The sequence below is a fragment of the Miscanthus floridulus genome, chromosome 4, assembly GCF_019320115.1.
Source record: "Miscanthus floridulus cultivar M001 chromosome 4, ASM1932011v1, whole genome shotgun sequence".
Classification (NCBI taxonomy): Eukaryota; Viridiplantae; Streptophyta; class Magnoliopsida; order Poales; family Poaceae; genus Miscanthus; species Miscanthus floridulus.
Window position 1 is genome coordinate 38,166,375 of NC_089583.1, and position 6,463 is coordinate 38,172,837.

The following is a 6,463-nucleotide window of genomic DNA, read 5'->3' on the forward strand; positions in this document are numbered from 1 at the left end:
TATATGCAAGCTCTAGTTAACAATTTTTGACATGTTTGGTCGCCCTGTTGGGCTCATTAGACAGGCTTCTTGAAGCCACCGACCACCTGTTAGTCAGGCCAGCCAGGAACGAGGTGGGTGGCCGTTTCTGTGAAGCTTGGCCCGAGCTAGCCCTTTTATCCGCTCGCCTCACCTCCCGCTACAAGATAAAGCAACCAACAAAAACGTAACATTTCTTATACTGACTAAGCTAGGTCATGCAACCAAACAAGTTCATCTTGTATTGTTGAAGCCGGGCTTGAGCTAACCAGGCTTAATTGGCTAACCGAACACACCCATATTGAATATCTTTGACTGACCCCCTCTATGTATAATTTCTAGCCACATATGTCTTTTTATTTGTTGAAATTTAGTTATATGGACCTTGTTTAATTGTCAAGTGATGCGTCTTATTCGAAGAGATTTGAAGTCGAATTTTATTCTATCTAAAAAATAACAATTTTTTTCCAATAAACACACATTAAAATAAATTTGGTATTAAAAATTATAATTTCTAGTAGAAATATTATGGACCTTGTTTATATTTTTTCACATTATATCTCTAGTAGAAATATTATTGGCCTTGTTTATCGTTTTTTTCAAACCGAGCGCACTCTTTTTCGCTTAATAATTATAATTGGTGAAAAATTGTTCCCTCCAAATATCCATTCACCTTTCCCTCCAATTAATCCGTGAATTTTTTTTACTCCCGCCATATTGCATTGGACATCAAGTATATATATATACATACATGGAGTCCTTTCCATCATCTACGGATCTACCAAACAATCAAAGCCAACTGACGGGGAGAAACAGGCGACCCACAAAGGTGCACTGCATACTACTACTAGTTTTTTTTTGCCAAGTCTTCCTCCATCCGGCCAGCATCGTCATTATTAGCCCCCAATGATTACTCCTATCCTGTGTCAAAGCCAAGGCCATGTATCGCGCACGCCCAGATGCCTCCGGCCACCCCACGGATCCATGATGCCGATGCGGAAAATCCACCACCGTGATCCATCGTTGCGGCCTCCGATCCAGTTCGTCGTGGCCGCCGCCGCTGCCACCACGGCCGCCGTGCCCGTGGCCAGTGCCGCCATCGCCACGGCCACGGCAAGAAGATGCGATACCCCACGGATCCATGATGCCGATGTGGAAAATCCCCGGCCTCCGATCCAGTTCGTCGTGGCCGCCGCCGCCGCCACCACGACCGCCATGCCCGCGGCCAGTGCCGCCATCACCACGACCACGGCCACCGTCGCCGCGGCGGCCACCGCCACGGCCGCCGCCACTGCGGCTTGCACAACTTCCATACTGATATCTTGATTTCGATCTATGAATATGCATCACATCCATACCATATTTGTACTGGACACCAACCTACGACACCCATGCCTCCAGCCCAGTCCAACTTTATATTTCTCAAATTATTTTTTGATAGATTGTTTCCATCCTTTGTATATGTCTCAAATTATTTTTTTTCATCAGATTGTTTCTTTTGGTAAAATATCCATTAATTTGATGGCTATATTTCTCCATCAATTCCATTGTTGTTTTGCAGGGAAAATGGCTCCACGGGTGCCTCAACGAACAGTTGCTGAAATGGATACGGAATTTGATGAGCTTGCCTCTGCTTTATCCAAAGATCCAAGGGACCAATTGACCTCTGGTATAGGTTTGTTTTATACATTCAGCACCACCAAATATTTCTTTGCGTAAAAATTCTGATGTATTGTAGCATGTTGCATCAAAGGAAATTAGGAAAGCTACAATTTTCTGCAGCCTCGTTTGTAATATAATGTTTCTATATTGCTTCTAGTGTATAAGAAAACTTACATGATCTTTTGTTAAGTTCATATGATGTGTCTTCTAGTTATCAGCAACTCGACTTATTAGTACTGATAGCGATTCCATTAATAATCTCCATGAGAACATGCAAGTTCTTGACTTCTTGTTTAATTGAATGCACCATTACTTGTTCATAGATCTGAACGAGAGCTACTATGAACAAACACATGGGGTTTGTGTTCATGCCGATGTCAAAAATCCTAGTTATATTACTTGCAACTGTGTTCACTTGCATTACTTCGTGTGCTGATGGTACAATAAAAGATAGCCATTTCTGTTGTATTTAGTTATGTAAAATTTACAAAATGCCTATTTTTGTTTCTACAGGTGAAATAACAACCAGGTTATGTTCACGTGGCTCTCGAACTGACAATGAACGTGATCAATTTGATTCAGATGTGGCAATGGATGAAAATAATCAAATAAATGCTGCAACACACAACACTGAAGGTGTTTTGCTAATCTGAAACCTGCTTCTTTACACCATTGTTTATTTCGCTGATTTAGCTAGGTACCGTTATGTTGATCTACATTTATTTCTTTATACGACATAATAACAAGTGCTACATTTAGCATGTCACAACATGTTATACTAATCTAAAATTTGATTCTTGACACTATAGAGTACAAACATTACATTTAATTACCCTTGTTCTTTTCCCTAAATTAACTAGGCCTTGCTAAGAGTGGAAGAAAACTTACAATTAACAATCAACTTCGCAAGAGAAGAGCAAAAGGAAAGCATATTGATATAAAGTTCCCTAAAGAGTTTGCAAAAGTGTGTGGAGAACATGCTAGTTTATTTAAAAGTGAGATAACAGTTCTTGTAAGAACTGTACCACTCCAAGTGAAGAAGTGGAGGGACATGGATAAGTTTTATCCTGGTACTACTACATCTATTTGGAGAAAACTAAAAGTGACCTACTTTTCATATGAAATGAATATATTTGGCATGCATAGGTTATCATTGCATTCAGTGGCCGGTTATTACAATATATCTTTGCTGTACAGCAAAAGTTTCCTAAGCTTTCAGAAGAAGATAAAGATTGTGCCATGAGACAAGTAGAGAGTCAATATAATAATCGGCGTTACCGTCTACTTCAAGCTTACCGAAACAACAAGCCAAGGCCACAACATGTCTCACCAGAAGGTTGGCAATGGTTGATAAGGAATTTGTGGACGGATGATGATTTTCAGGTACATACAACTCATGTCCTAAATTACAGTGCTGCATAATTATTAATGATACATTTATGCAATTTGTAAACCAGAAAAGGAGCAACCAAAACTCTATCAACAGAGGAAAGCAAGAGATGGGGTCCAAAGTAGGAACTAGATCAATTGCTCAAATCGCTTACGATCTGGTGAGGAAAATAGTTACTAGGCAGATTTTTTTCTATTACACATCGTTCTGTATTAGTGAATATATGCTTTTGTTATTCTAATGCAGCGACACCCAGAAACTGGTGAATGGCCTACTGCTATGCAAGTTTGGAAGGCTACATATCAAAAGGCTGATGGGACATGGTCCATTCCAACAGGTGAAGAAATAATGGTATGACCATATTACTTCCCTTCTTGATGGCATCTTTGGGTTTCACATTTGTCAATCTGTATCCTACCTTTTGAACTAGGATTAGGTGGAAATGGTGTGTTTTTTGTATGAAAAAGTATGGTAGTAGAATTATGTATGACTCTTTCATGGTTATTATCTCTGCAATGTAGTCTCTATATTGTTCATTTAATGAGTTGAAAAGTCTAGGCACTACGAAAAGTTTGTAGTATCTCTAATCATGAACAATATCGTTTTATTAAGCTGTTTGTAAATTTCATATATTATTTAATTTGTCTGCAATTTTCAATTATTAGATAACATGTTTGTAGATTTTTTTGAACAGTATCAACTCTGAGAACATTTGGATGTTACACTATCCTATGCTAGTGTTCTTTGGCCGCTTAGAGTGTGATTGGTTGTGTTCGTATCCGGGAGCAGGCCCCTCGGGGGATAGCTTGGGTAAATACAACACTACCATGTTTCGTTGCTTGCATCCAGTAGAGGGTCGAGCTGAGATGATGTTTGTTTGCTTGCACGAGAAATTAGGCAAGTAAACACAATCACGGTAGTATTTGTTATATGCAACCATTTTTTATTGCTCTTAATTTATCTTACTCATGCTTAATATTGTTTGAAGTACATTAATATCACTTAAAATATGCTAATAATGTCCTTACCTAGTAACTGTTCGCATCTGGTGAGCCAGGCTCTGAAGAAACACCTAAAATCCCTGTATCTCGAGAGCTAGGCTAAGAGAGTTTTTGCATGAACAGAACTAGGCCCGTGGAGCCATACAACCAACTAATCATCTAACTTGAATCCCGTGAGCCTAGCTGGCATATATGCAACAAACCAATCATACCCTTATCATCTTGCATAGTTTTCATCATACCGAGATTTGATCCGGTGCTTCAGACTATTCTAGAGGATGTTGTAGACAATAATGTCTAATTTACTTACATGAACGTTTTTGCCTGCTGTGTAGTATATGGGTTCTTAATTAGTTTGTTTTTCATGCTTTGCAGACCAAACTACATGAAGCTGCTGGGATACATCAAGAAAAGATTTCTTCTGCGCCCGTGCCAATAGTGGAGCACTTCGCACTAGTTCTTGGTCGAAAGCCAAACCATTCACGTGGTGTTGGCATTCGTGCTGTAAACCGAGTGGCTGAGGAAAGAATCAGATTGCAGGTGCAAATTGAGGCTTTAGAACAGCGTGAAGCTGCAGCTCGAGCACGTGCAGATGCTGCTGAGCAACGTGCTGAGGCTGCTGAGCAACGAGCACAAGCTTTGGAAGGCCAAGTTTCCACGGTGGTCGAAACAAATGCACAACTGCAAGAAGAGCAGCAATCCCAACGTGATGAGATGAGTTCTTTGCGTCAAGCACAGAGTGGAGAAGTTGCTCGCCTAGTGAGGGAACAACTTGATCATCAAATGGCTGCATTAATTGCACGCATTGGTGCCTCACAGCCTCCGGCATCTTAGAGTTTAAACACTTTAGTTGAATAATTATTGTGAGACTTTAAAGTAGTGTCAAGAGAGTTATTTTGAGGTTTGAGTGTTCTTAGTTTTATGTAATGCTTAATGCCAAATTTGAATTATTGAAATAAATATTATTGGTGCAGATTTGAAATAATCATATTGCTATAATGTACATTTGTTGAGCTATTTTTGTCACTACAACAAGGATAATAATGATAACTTGGTCGCCACAACATCTAATGTGTTTCACACAATTGAAACTTATCTTGTGACAAAACTTGTCCAGACTAATATTTTCCTACAAATGCTATGCTTTTTTGTGATGAAACTATTGATACATTTTGTCTTGTCAGTTCTCACAAAAAGATAATTTTTTGTGATAAAGGTTTGCCACCGTAGTTTACATGTGAGGATTAGTTTGCATCACAAATGAAAAGTATTTGTGTTAACAAGTTACCACTTTTTCCCATACATATTGTGGTAAACAATTAGACACAATTATAATTTAATAGTGAGAATAAGCATCGACACGACAAACTCAAGTAATGGCGAAACTTCTATCACTAATATGTAGTCTTTAGTGACCACAAAATTTGTCACTTTTACAATGGTAATTGTGACAATTATATTGCCATAGATTCTGTATAGTTGTGGCAACTATTATCACCACTAAAAACATTATGAGTGGCATCATTTTTTGCCACTAATGCATATGTTTTTGTGACAACGAATGAGCCACAAATGGTCCCGTTACTAGTGACAGTACAATTTGTCACTAATGAGTATGGTCATTTGCGGGGAACAAAAATTCATCACTAGAGTATCTGTGAGGCAAGTATTTGTGGCGACTAGTGGCGATTTAAAAATTCGCCACAAAGGCTTGTTTGTGGCGAAAAAATAAGCTTTTGTGATGAAAATTTTCGCCACAAAAACCCTTTGCCCTTGTGGTGCGCCCTCGAGCTCCCATGGCTCCTCTTTAGTGCCATCAAGCAGATCTGAGGAGAAGAGGTAGCTCTTGTGCTTGGAGTAGCCCCAATGGCGGCATGGTTGCAAGGCGCAGAGGCATGAGTGCAAGGTGGAAGATGATGCAACGGTGAAATGGTGGGGAGTGTGCGCTGCGGCTATGGCGCCTTTATAACGGTTCGACCCCAACTCTTTGGCTTCTAGGGTTTTTGGAAAACCATGCCCACCGTGCCATTTTCACTCCCAAAACCTTTGCCAGCTATCCTAGGTCGTTAACTGGGCCTAGTGGATCCACAATTGAAGCCGCGTTGCACGTGGGCCACCAAACGGATTTAAGTGTTAAGCACTGTTCCACCTATTTACTTGGGAATTTCAGAGCAAATTTTTTTTTAGATCCTGCTACAAGATTTCTTCTCAATCTTCTAGTAGGCTCGGGGACTACGTGTGTACATGTCATCTTGTGATGACTGTACTATTTTCTACATTGTTTTCTCTCAGCTAAGCTATGGACTAGTGTCTAGCCAAGCTGGGGACTGGTTTAGCACCTGAAGAATACTTTTCTAGACCCTAGCACCATGTGAATACTTCACCTACTGTC

The 6,463-nt window shown here is 39.9% G+C and overlaps 1 pseudogene; it reads left to right on the forward strand.

The window, feature by feature from the left end:
• Window positions 1-1,011: 1,011 nt before the first annotated feature.
• LOC136548403 (uncharacterized) lies at window positions 1,012-4,905 on the forward strand (annotated as a pseudogene).
• The last annotated feature ends 1,558 nt before the right edge of the window (window positions 4,906-6,463 follow it).